Source organism: Lepisosteus platostomus, chromosome 5, assembly GCF_059453375.1.
Source record: "Lepisosteus platostomus isolate fLepPlt1 chromosome 5, fLepPlt1.hap1, whole genome shotgun sequence".
Lineage (NCBI taxonomy): Eukaryota > Metazoa > Chordata > Actinopteri > Semionotiformes > Lepisosteidae > Lepisosteus > Lepisosteus platostomus.
In genome coordinates, this window is record NC_142615.1 from 8,049,256 (window position 1) to 8,063,010 (window position 13,755).

Sequence of the window (13,755 nt, forward strand, 5' to 3'; positions counted from 1 at the left end):
ACAATTTCTTACTTTCTTGATAATTTCTTACTATTGATAGATGCTTTTTTAAATTTGAACAGAATCACAATTACAAACATTTGGGGTTAAACTGTTATTCACATACTCTAACGAAGAGAAACGTTAGTGTCTTCCGGTGTGTGAGCCCATTTCTCAAAAAATAAAAAAATAAGTTATAAATATTGAATTGTTCTATTTTGTAGGCTTGCATAGTCTTATTCATATTTCAGTTAAACATTTTCTTCTGTAGTAATTTCATTTGATTTTATATTAATCCTGATTTACAATTTTTGGACATGGTTCATCTTAAATAATTTGTAATTAGTTTCAGTTTTGGAAAATCGCGCCCAGTAGCTACTAAAACTGGTAATGTTTGCATAATGTGTAATGTAATAGTAGCATTTTGGGTGGGAAAACAAAAGGCATTTCTTGGTATGAATCCCAACACTTCATAAGCGGCGTTCGAGGATTTCTTGCTTCAGATAAAGCTGTCAATACATCATAGATTTTTACTCAATCAATATCAGCAGTGTTATCGCTACCGAACGCTAAATATAGATCCTGGCAATACTTCGTGAGATCTTCGTAAGAAAATCCAAAAAAGTACAGAAGCAATCAACGTTTCTTTTGGATCGAGCAGAGGATAATTATGAGACTCAAAATATGCCTGTCTTTTCTTTTTTCGAGGACAAATGGATTATTGAGGTGTAAAGATGGGTTCAAAACCAAAATCATCTGCTATTGCTGCTGTTTCTTTGATAGTTTCTTCAAATCCTTCAATTGATCATTGATATCGAGGAATAATATTATACAAATTGTGGTTTTCTGTTAATTGCCAATTTTATTGTAATTACATCTTCGTTTACAGATGTTTTGCATGTATCACAAGGTATAATAGTCGGCGTGTGTCCTCAGCTAAAATGTTTTAAAAAGTACGACAAAAGTTCAATATGCTTAACATCATTTATGGTTATATCTATATTAAAATGAAGGTAAATATACCAAGATATTAAAAAACAATTTTACAGTCCTAACCTAATTATGCTTGTGAAGTTTTCCAATAAATCCGAACTGTAATTTTGAAATATTATTGCTCATTACTTGCCCGGAGGAAGCCGGGTGGGTTTTGCTCTTGTCGCCCGACTTTATGACCATGACCATGGAACCGACTGCACCTGCTTTTTCTGAGATGCTTCCCCTCTCATGGCGAGATCTCGACTTCTTTAACACCTCTGGATAAAGATCTTCTGTGGAGCAGGTTTCAGACCTCTGCGTACAGCACCCTTGATGTCATTTTATTTTTACAGCAGCCGCATCCGGAAAGTTGTGTTTTTTACTTTTTATTTGAACAACAAAAATACATACAATACAAAAGAGCACATAAAACGTATCAAGAAAATCGTCAGGGGTTCATGCTATAATACTGTACTGTTTTCAGGTTCCCTCAGGAAAGGACAAGTGGCGACGTGATAGTAAACCAGCGACAGCTTTATTCTTTTATCGAAACCACACAAAACCAAACACAGGACATACACACACATGAGGAGACTGATGGAACACATTCACATCGTTCGGGTGGTAATTACTTAACAACAGGCTATACACTTATAAGGCTACACAGGACACTAAAACTACTATAACACCATTTACATATGCAGGGTCAGTTGCTGGTCATCGAGCTGACCCTCAGACTCTCCCTGGCTACAACTCCCAACCTGCTCCGCGGTACCATGAGTGCCTAGGTGCGCTTCCTCCTCACCACCGGGCCAGGGGGGTTACACTGTCCCCACCTGAAGCGTCTGGTGTCCCGCCGACATCGAACACACCCTCAGGCTATACTCATACTAGGCTAAAGGCTGTGGAACTCTGCGTGAGCAGCTGTTACGAAGCGGTGGTGGCCGGCGGCCCACCGTCACCCCATTGTAGGCCGGCTCTGGCCCTGGCTGCTCCTCCGGAGCCTCCCCGCGGGGCTCCTCCTCCCGGTCCCAGTAGGGGGCCAGGCGGTCTTGGTGCAGAACCACCACTCTCCCCCGGTGGCAGACCTTGCCTACCACCCCTAGGACCTCAGCGGCCCCCTCCCACAAAGGCGCCAGCTTAGGTCTGAGGCCTTTGCGGCGGTGCGGGCTGTACACCCAAACCAAGTCCCAGGGCAGGAAGGCAGGCCCCCTGCAGCGCAGGTCGTAGTGCCGCTTCTGCCGAACTCCCGCCTGAGTCAGATGGGTCCGGGTAAAGCTGTGCACCCGCCCCATCCACTGCTGCAGGTCCTACTCGTAGTCCGGTCCAGCTGGTGGTGCCGACTCATCTCCGGGCGGCGGGCCGAAGACCAGGTCCACCAGGGTTTGCATTTCCCGGCCCAGCATGAGTGAGGCCAGGGTACACCCGGTAGATTCCTGGACTGTGGTAAGCCCAGAGCTCGAGGGGGAGGTGGCGGTCCCAGTCCCATTGGTGACAGGACACCAGGGAGGCCAGCTGGGTGGGGAGCGTCCGATTAAACCGCTCCACAGACCCGTCGCTCTGGGGATGCAGCGGGATGGTCTGAGTCTTAGAGATCCCCAGGCGCTGGCACACTCTGGCGAAGACCTGGGACTTGAAGTTACTCCCCTGGTCCCTGGTGTAACTCCTCCGGCACCCCCAGCCTGGCAAACATCCCCTCCAGTAGTGCATCGGCCACCGTGGGGGCACTCTGGTCCGGGATGGCGTAGGCCTCCGGCCACTTCGTGAAATAGTCCATTGCTACCAGGATATAGTGGTTTCTGGCCTCGGTGCGCGGAAACAGGTCCAAAACATCCACCCCCACCTGCTCCATAGGAGCCCCCACCTGGTGTTGTTGGAGTTGGGCCCGAGAGCACTCAAGGGGACCCTTCTGCGCCACGCACACTGCACACGTTTGGCAGTACCGCTCCACGTCCCAGTGGCAAAGACCCCAATAAAAATGGCCTCGGAGATGCTGCAGGGTTTTTTTACAGCCGAAATGCCCCATGCCCGGCTGGCCATGCACCACTATGAGCACAGCCTCGCGGAGCAACTGTGGCACCACCTGCTGCCACTGTATCTCGCCACTGGAGGGTACCTGCCACCCCCGGCGCAGCACCCCGTCCTTTTCCTCCAAGGCCTCCTACAGGACGCAGAGGGCCTTGACGGACTTTGGGTGCTGGGGGAGCTCCTCTCGCGCAGGCCGCGCTCCTGCTGCCTTCCAGCGGAGCACCGGCCCCACGTCAGGATCAGCTGCCTGTTGCTGTGCCAGGTCTGACATGCCCACCCCCAGCGGCCCCTCCAGGGCTGTGGCCGAGGTGCTCGCCTCCGTCACTGTGCAGACGGCTCCCTCACACTGCTCCCACCGGGAGCAGTAGTGGCAGTCCGCAACCTCACAGGGGCGCCGCGAGAGAATGCCGGCATTGAGATGGCGAGATCCAGCACGGTGCACAACAGTGAAGTCATACTCCTGCAGGACCTCTATCCATCGCACCATCTGCGCCTCCGGCTCCTTAAAGTGGAGCAGCCAGGTGAGGGACGCATGGTCGGTCCTCAACAGGAATCGGGTCCCGAATAGGTATGGCCTGAAGCTCGCGACGGGTCACGCAGTAGTTCCGTTCAGCCTTATTCAAAGCCCGACTGTAGTAGGCAACTACCCACTCCCATCTGGCCCCTCCTGTGCCAGCACCACGCCCACCCCCAAGTCACTTGCATAGGTATCCAGGATATACGGTAACCACGGATCGGGATAGGCTAGCACGGAGGCCCCCACCAGAGCTTCACGTAACCGACCGAAAGCCGTCTCGCAGCCCGAGTCCAAGTCAAAACAGCGGCCCTTGTCGGTGAGGCAGTGCAGCGGTGGAGAGATGCTGGCAAAGTCCCGGACGAACCTCAGATAATACAAAGCCAACCCCAGAAAGCTGTACAGCTCTGCGACGGTGCGGGGAGTCGGCCATCCCCTCACTGCAGCAACCTTACCTGGGTCTGTAGCCACCCCTCGCGGTCCAACAACATGTCCGAAGAAGGTCCCCTCCCGCCGCAGGAGCTCTCAATTGTTGTGGTTGAGCCTCAGGCCAGCACGGCGGATGCAGGCCAGCACTGCCTGGAGGTTCGTCAAGGCCTGGTCGAAACCCTGGGCATGAACCAACAGATCGTCCAGATACAGCACACACTGGTTCCACGGGACCGATGCCAACACCCTCTGCATCAGCCTCTCGAACGTCGCCGGGGCATTGCACAGGCCAAAGGGAATGACAGTAAAGTGCCAGGGGCCCTGGCCGATGGAAAAGGCTGTCTTCGAGCGAGCATTGGGAGCGAGCGGTACCTGTCATTACCTGCTTAGTGAGCCCAAGATCTCATCAAGAATCGTATCCAGCAACAGCATTTGGCGCATTGTTCCATACTCCGACCACTCTCGGTGTAAACAGGTCCCTCCTTGAAATGCACTGGTCTCTGCTTGAAATGCACTTTCCTGCATTTGCTTTGGTGTAACTGGCTTCCCCTGCATGGGCAAATGTGAAGAAGATCCTTAGTAAGTCATTGAAGAAAACCGAGAAGAGGTCGGAGTGGCCTCTGTCGTTCATCAACGATTCACTCAGGCAGTACTCCGCCGTTTGTTCACATCGATAGGCTTTTTTTTGCCTTCATTCATGCAAGTAGTAAAAGCAGACACCCCTATTCTGCCGTGACACGGATTCGAACCGGGGTTGTTGCGGCCACAACGCAAAGTACTGACCACTATACAATCACGGCGAGTTACCAATACACACATGCAGGGCAGAAAAGGCTATGCTCTCTTGTGACAGGAGTCGGAAAAGTCCTGATGTTGCATTTCAACTGAGCCCCAGTATACATCGACCCTTCGACACTCTAAGTGCAAACAGCAATTACAGTTTGCTTGCATGACACACGGAAGAAGGCTGCATGCTCCCATATGGGCTAGTGGTTAGGATTCCTGGTTTTCACCCAGGCGGGCCAGGTTCATTTCCCGGTATGGGAATGTGTCAGTTTTGCCTCCTGCTTTCCAAAAGATCAGCACCGTGTACGAATGAGCCACACTAAAACCACTCGATCATGTGCAAAACGTACAAGAAGAAGGGGCGCGTGTTTCCAACCGAGGACCTCTCGCTTGTGAGCCGAAGTGATCATCACTGCAGCTCGGAAACCTGCAGGAGGTGGGAGGGGTGACTCTGGTAGATAGTGTTGACCTTCGGCAATAGAATTTATACTCTCCAAGATGATATTTGCACTTTCTGGAGAGGAGATTTTCTCCACTTCAGTAGCCCGATTGCGTCGATTGCGTGGAGAGGGCTGTAGAATGTGGCGTAGCCTTTCCTGCTCCGTCCATGACAGGCGTGCTGGTCTCTGGTGAGCACGGTCAATCAGCGCACTCCAACGAAGGCACTGGAAGCAGCTGAATAGCATTGGCGAAGCTCAGCGCTGGGTCACTGTGCATGGTTTCCCATCGTTTCCGTTGTGTAGTGGTTCTCACGTTTGCCTCACACGCGAAAGGTCCCTGGTTCAAAACCGGGTGGAAACACAGTGGCCACGCTCACTGTTTGGGGATTCCTAGTGTGGGGATCTAAGGGATCTGCACAGTGCATGTCGCAAAGCTTCCTGCTGTCACTTCAATGCGCATCCTGATGTCGAGTCGTGTGCTGTGCACAGGCTCTGAAAGTGATGAAAAGGTGCACGACGCTGTGAAAGAAAATGCAGAGAAGTGAAAGGCAGTCCTTTCTCTAAGGAGGTAGAAGGAGAGCAACTCGCTGTCGGGGAATCAAACCACGGTCTCTAACGAGGAAGACATCGCTCTCTGTCTCCCGGTATTTCACATCTGAACGGAAAACACAAACGACCAACTCGGAATGACATGCTTTTGATGCTTTTCAAAGCCTTCTTTGTGCACGACAACTGCGCCGCCTAGCAGATACAGCTTCGGCTGTGGAGACTTGTTCGGCTGGCGTTCTGGGAGTCGCGTTTTTCAGAATTGTATTGAGATCGTTTTCCACAGAGCTCAGATGTCAAAGCACAGCAGCAGCTCTTCACAGCGATCATCTATAACGCCCTTTCTCCCGCAGCTCCGTCCTTATTGGAAGGAAGCAAGAGTGAAATAGTGCAGGGAAATAGACTGTGTGTAGTGTCTATGTGAGTATTAATGATCATGAGATTACTGATAGTTTCAGTATTAATGCTAGTATTCATGTTAATATTAGTGAGAGTATATCTGGTAGTTTTACTAATAATACAAGTATACATGTGACTTTGTGATGATAGATACTTTTAAATTTAGTTTTAATGCTAGTTTTCATGTTAAATTTAGTGATAATTATACTGTTAGTGTCAGAGTATTAACACTCATCATCATGTTAGGTTTCATGACAGTATTACTGTTATTATACATATTATTAGTCTAGTAGTTGTTTTTGTCAGTGTTAGTAACAATGATAGGGTTTGATGATAGTGTTAGTGTTGTAATATTGGCAGTATCTGCATTAGTGTTAGTTATAGTGTATCTGTACCTAAGAGTGGATGCGGTGTCTATGTGTGTACAGATGCAGCCATTCAAAGTGAGCGGTACAGACACGTACCGCAGGTAAGATGACACGGGGTACCGCGGTGCGTGATTGGTTGACCGACAGGGGCACTCGTGGTCCGTTGGTCTGTCGTAGAAAGACTTACTGTAAACGTCTTTACTGTGCCCGTTGTAGATATTGAATTTTACCACTGAAGGGAAATTTTAGTAGCTGAGCATAAAAAGAATAGGAGCATACTGTAACGCGTGTGAAGGCCATAAACGATATTAATTTTGGAACATAAACATACAGTACATGGCTGGTCTTGGTACTTTAAAGAAAAAAATACACACCAGTATTCCATTTCTCCCTAAACATTGTAAGCTTCGAAGTCTTTAACTAACGTGATACTGGAGTCAACAAGCATACTTTTAGAATTTGATTAAAAGGGAATATAATATGGAATCGCGTATCTCAAGAATTTAATAACGGTATGATTATATCCGAGTACTGCGGCAGGGCTGTGTAGGGCTGTATCGGCTGCCTGTTCATGCGAGCTGTCTTGTAGCCTACTGGTCTAGGTGCGTGACTACCAGCTTGCAGGTTGTGTGTTCAAATCCAGCTGGTGCTGGACCTTTCAGTTTTATTTATTTATTTTTTAATCGCGTATATGGCGCTGAAATATGTGTGACGCACTGGTGGCCTGACACGGTGAGGTGCCCTGGCGCCATATATTTCATGGATATTATGGAATATGGATTTCTTAGTTATCTTTCTAGTTCACAGGTTTGCATGCATAATTTAATTTTGAAAGCCACTGAGACATCAGGTACTACTGTTGTATTTATGAAAAAGAAACAAAACAAAAAACATACTAACAACTGTGCCATCCTACTCCTTAGTTAATACATTTTATTATTCATAAACAGTTAACATTGTTAGCAAAATATTTTGAATTATATTTAACCCTATTTTTTCTTTAGTTTTGTATTTAACTTATTATATGATAGTATATTTGAACAATGAAAATATATTTTCACAAGATTTTACATTAAGCACTTAAAATTAATATGGTTAATAATAGTAAACTGTAACATGCTGTAGCAAGATCGGTTAAACTGCGAAGAAAATGCTTTCAGAGAAAATGTTTCAGGTGTGAAGAACATAGATCTCCAATGCAATTTCAACCAAACCTGTTCCCACACACCCTGCCCCCACTACCATTAGAATATACACAAACATTTTAGCGTTTCATTCTGAGCAGAAGACCCTCACACCTGAAGAGTGCTGGCTGTGACGAATTAAACCGGTTTTACAGGTTTCAATCACAGACCATGTGAGTAAAGTAACACACAGCGCCACTGGATTTGATAATACCTAACCAAAATCCGCAATATGGAAACAGAACCTGTGTGATTGTTGATAGATGATGTACTCGTAACATTTTTTCAAGACGAACTACAACATTTAAAAAATGACTTGTATGTACTTGATATCTCTAATCAATCCACGGGTTCCAGCACAAAACGAAAGTAAAACGCATACCGTTTCGCGCTTCTTATTAGTTGCTCAAAAGTAATTTGACCGTATGAAATGCATAATAGAAACCTAGAAACATATACGTGAGCAGTAGTATCGGTTTTAAGACATACCTCTCAAATACTGTAAATCAAGTTAAAAATATCTCAAGACCGATTCTGGTCGTAATGAAACCATGCAAGGGAGTTTTTATGTCCGTTGCAGTTCTTTTGCAACATGAATATAATTATATCGTTATTAATTTCTTGAGATGCGCGATTCCATATTATATTCCCTTTTAATCAAATTCTAAAAGTATGCTTGTTGACTCCGGTATCACGTTAGTTAAAGACTTTGAAGCTTACAATGTTTAGGGAGAAATGGAATACTGGTGTGTATTTTTTTCTTTAAAGTACCGAGACCAGCCATATACTGTTTGTTTATGTTAAGATTTCCCTTCAGTGGTAAAATTAGATATGAATATTCAATACTTAAACGGGCACAGTTAAGACATTAAATATACATATACATATTGTATACAGTACAGTTTGCATACGGTAATATGTTTATGTTACGCGATTAAAAAATAAATAAATAAAACTGGAAGGTCCAGCACCAGCTGGATTTGAATACACAACCTGCTAGCTGGTAGCCACGCACCTAGACCAGTAGGTACAAGACAGCTCGCATGAACAGGCAGGCAATACAGCCCTACACAGCCCTGCCGCAGTACACGGATATAATCATACCGTTATTAAATTCTTGAGATACGCGATTCCATATTATATTCCCTTTTAATCAAATTCTAAAAGTATGCTTGTTGACTCCGGTATCACGTTAGTTAAAGACTTCGAAGCTTACAATGTTTAGGGAGAAATGGAATACTGGTGTGTATTTTTTTCTTTTCATGATAGGTGTCGCATTTTAAATCATTTTCGTAGTTAGAAATTATGAAACGCCCTGTTAAAAGCAAGGAAGTTTTTATGCCCGTTGAAGTAAAACAAAATGCTTGACAAAGTATGGCTTGGACAGATTCCAAGTGCTTGTACAAATGTGCTAAAGAAATTATACTTTGAGTATACAGCTTGTCCAAAGTCATCCATTATTAATACTATTAGTAATATCTTCAGTAAAGGCTTTGATGCATAAATATTTCTGATAAAGGTAGGTTGTGTACTTTTGTCCAACTGAGCAATCTTGCTTTCATAAAATATACCAACATTTTAATGACTGATGATTAACATGCTGTAATACACAGTTCAAAATTAAATGCTGTAAATGAGACGTTAAGCTCCCCCTGGCGGTTTTACAAGGCGACGCCGGATAGTTAGTCACGTGACACACGTGAACCGCGTGATACCCCGGTGGGCGTGTCGCGGTATGCCGCGAAATACCTCACCCATTTTGAATGGCTGCATCTGAACATCCCCGACATAGAAGGTTGTGGAAGTGACTTAGAGATGTGCAGGTGCTCACAGAACACAATCCATCTTTTGCATCTTTTAAGTGCTCTTGATTAAACTATGCATAGAAAAACAGCAGTACTGATGATTTTCATGGACTGATGCACACTTGTTCTGTACAACTCCAGTGATAAAACCTTGTCTGTAAATATTGTAGAACGTAAAAGGGTGAAACAACGCTCCAACCGCAGGAATGGTAACAGAAAGGATAATTTTCTTATTTAATACGTCCTTTTGAGATGCCTTGTCAACGCACACAGACGTTAGAGCTGAACAAATATTTTGTACACAAGACAGCAGTGCGATATTAGAATTCCTGTCTTCTTGATGGATTCAGACTCCTTCTCAGAGGTCCATGCTCACCAAATAAGTTTACAGCTGTAGCGGCAATGCTTGTTAATAAGACAGAATTAACCATTGCTGAGCTTTCCTAAATGAGGCCCCATCTCACTCTCCCTCTCTGTGGTGCAGCCACTGAGAAAGTATTCATGCAGGCTGATTTAAGATGTTTTCTTTTGATAAGGGACAGCTCTTAAACGGAGATGCACTTAGCTAAGCCTAACTATCATGATCAATGGTCATCCATTGGCGCCTATCTGTCTAGGGAGTGCTGAATGGACATCTGGACTGTATTCCTAAGTGTCAGGAGTAAGTGACTCATATCTCACCTTGATCAACCAATCAGGGATTGGCAGGGCGTGGTAACACCACGTGGGTCTCCAATGCCAGCCAAACTCTCAACCAATCAGCACACATCTGTGTCTTGGTCAAAAAGGGAGCGCAAGCTCAGATCGGGGCTCTCCTTGGCCATTTCCGCGCATCCTCAGAGACAATCACGTGACAACTGCTGTTGTCTGCACTGGGACTTGGAAGCTCAGATCGGGGCTCTCCTTGGCCATTTTCGCGCATCCTCAGAGACAATCACGTGATAACTGCTGTTGTCTGCACTGGGACTTGGACTTTGTTCTAAGCGCGAGGCCGAGGATCCCGTACGTACTCAGAATTCTACCAACGTGAATGCTCTGCTTGATCAATGGCAGCCTACAGTTGGACCCTCGTCGACAACCTGAATAGCTTATTCAGAAGCAGCGCTGGTCCGGGAACGAACCAGCTTCTTCCCGGGCAAAAGAGTGACTTCTGAGGACTTGCGGTCACACTCTGTGCATAGATACTTTCTACTAGCCAGCCGGAATGCTGGTAGATCCCCTCGGAGCAACAACTGCCCTGCACGCCGCGGTTAAATTCCTCCGCCCGTCCAACTCCGAGCTGCACCTCGACTGGTTGGCCGGTAGCCAGAGGACGCTGGGACAACGCCCATTGGACAACCGCTGGAACCGAGGCTGCAACAGAGCCTGTCAGCTGGTTTGGTGTTCGTGCCGGGAAATTCCAAATCTATACACAGTGGATAAGTAAACTCCATGTTCTACATTGCGTCTCGAGAATTCAATTGTACCTCAACACAAGTTGTTATCAATTTAATTCATGAGTATTGCATTTACTTCCGAGTTTAGAGTAACAGTGGGTAATAACACTAATTAGCGATTTGGTAACTGAACGATATATATTGACATATATTCTCTGTTGTGTATCTCTTTGTGTTTGCATCTCTTCGAGATTATATACCTTGTATATTGATAACCCTCACAGTAAGGTCTGCCGCTTGTATCCAGGCAGACTGGTATATTTTTGGAGCAAAATTTATATTAATCACTGTATCTCGTGTATTGAACCCGTGTGTGTGCGTTGTTAGTTGTTCTGACGATTGATTTTCTAAAAGCCACAACGAACCACCTCGTGATTACTGCTACAATTAATAATTGTCTCAGTAAACCCATCAAACCTCTACACAGCTAAGGAAGAGTAGCTCGGAAAATACCCAACTCAACAAGCGAGCGCGTTGGTTGCTCTTGCTCTTAATGCAAGGAGCTGTTTTTTATTTTGCATTAATTATTATTAACCAGAAACAGCTGCACAACTGGTCGCATTTGTGATTGTCACTTCTCTGCTTCAGCAAGGTCAATAAAAGACTCTGAAAGTAGTAGAGAAAAACTGAATTAAAATCATATTAGCAATTCTGAGCGATATCTGCATACAGGCAATCCAATAAGAACGTTGAAATCTTTGAATATCATCTCTCTATATATTGCGCTGCTTTTTACTTGGAGTAAAACTATTGGATTGAAGGGTTTAAATGTATTGTTGTTATTTGGAGAAATCAATGAACTCTTGATTTTATATGTTTTAAAAGACGGTCATGCGCACAGAAAAAAGACAGTGCTGATTATTTTTCTGGAGACGGAGCACTGATGGCCTGTCCGAGCCAATTGATAAAGCCCACCCAGTGGATACTCTAGCAGAACGTGGAAGAACGTTCACCATTGTAACCAAGGCAACCACAGGAACAACATCAAGAAGCACAGTCAATTCCCCATTTAAATCTTTCGTGTAAGGTATGCCATGTGAAAGCATGAAGTTAATCCCCTGATCTCTTTTGAACATGGACAAGGTATTTCTGATGGAGCGCAATGAGCAAAGATTTAATAAGCTACTCCTGCCGATGATTCAGCATAAAGAAGTAAAAGCTTCACAAACAAAAGCAGCTCGCTACCATAGCCAATATTAAATGTACTTGGTGGCACATTACCATTTGCACTGGCTCAAAAGTGGTCTCAGCAGACGTTGTTCCCTACTTTACGTAGCGCCAAAGAGCATTTCCATTGAGAAAAAAAAAAATCTTTCTTGATGTTAAACATAGAGAGCCTGCCTTTTAGAAGTTCTCCCTCTAAACACCTTGTGCAGCCTCCCGACAGACTAACAAAAAGCGACTTTTCACCAACTCAATTTATAATACGCCCCTCAAAACTCACAACCGAATAACAATCCATCCGTATATTTGATTTCCAAGATCCATTCAAGGCAACTTGGGTCTTCGCAAGCAAATAATTTCAGGGAAGAACCTCAGTTTAGTCAACTACTGGTGCATTCAGCACACCACTTGCTTTCGCTTGTCAGGGTGGCCGAGTGGTCTAAGGCGCCAGACTCAAAGATATGTGTCTTTCCAGCTGGCTTGGGTGTTCTGGTCTCCAAATGGAGGCGTGGGTTCAAATCCCACTCCTGACAGCTTCCTTTTTTTACCTCTCTTGAATTGTTCCAGTGCTAGCTGACAGTGAATGACTGAAATATAAAAGCAGCAGAAGAAAGCAAGCAACTCAGTGCAATTTGTGAGTATTCTGCACTGTTAAAATGCACAGGTTTTCATACTTTTTGGAATTCGTAGCTCAAGAAGTGACTCCTGTTTCATTTTCTATTCACCAACTCGATTTGCATTCCGCCCCTCACACCTCACAACAGAATAACAAACGGCTTCATGTGCCACAGCATTCCCCTGTAGATTCGGTTTGCACTATGAATTAGGCGACCCCGAATGAAATATTTTAGTGTTGGCTCAAATGTGAGGAATTTCATGAACCCTCAAAAAGGAACGCTTGCAGAAAATGCCAGCAATTCAAAGCGTGTAGGCAGCATGAACAGACCAATTCTGCAATTTCTTTTATCGCGGGCGGTGCTTTCCGAGTCGATGGCTCTGCATTAGAAATGAGAAGTCCTGAACTCTAAACACGTTCTTGCCATAACTGCTACTCCTGCTGCTACTCCTTCGTCCTCGAAAAAAGAAAAGACAGGCATGTTTTGAGTCTCAAAATGATCTTCTGGATCCACAAGAAACATGTAAATTTGATTGATTCCGCAGTATTTTGGATGTACTGTACTTATAACTTCCATCGAAGAGAGATTTCATCAGTTGCATGAAATTGAAACTTTCGACTTTTTGTCTGGTATTGAAAATATGTTAAAAAAATATAAACAATTTTCTAACGAACAACTCATGAAGTATTGCCAGGATCTATATTTAGCATTCGGTAGTGATAACACTGCTGATATTGATTGAGTAGAAATCTATGATGTATTGACAGCTTCATCTGAAGCGAGAAGTCCTAGAACGCCATCTATGAAGTTTTAGGATTCATACCAAGAAATGCCTTTTGTTTCCCACCCCAACTGCTGCTTTTGCATTACACATTATGTGAACATTACCAGTTTTGGTAGCTTCTGGGCACGATTTTCCTAAACTGAAACTTATTACAAAATTCTTTCAGATGAACCATGTCCAAAAATTGTAAATCAGGACTAATTTTAATATTAAATGAAATTACTACAGAAGAAAAGGTTTAACTGAAATATGAATAAGACTATGCAAGCCTAAAAAATAGAAAAATTCAATTTATATAACT

The 13,755-nt window shown here is 44.7% G+C and overlaps 1 non-coding gene across 1 annotated transcript; it reads left to right on the forward strand.

Moving 5' to 3' along the window:
* The first annotated feature begins 12,473 nt into the window (after window positions 1–12,473).
* On the forward strand, window positions 12,474–12,586 carry trnal-caa (transfer RNA leucine (anticodon CAA)). Its single transcript has 2 exons — window positions 12,474–12,511; window positions 12,541–12,586. It is a non-coding gene; the product is annotated as a tRNA-Leu (tRNA).
* Window positions 12,587–13,755: the final 1,169 nt, after the last annotated feature.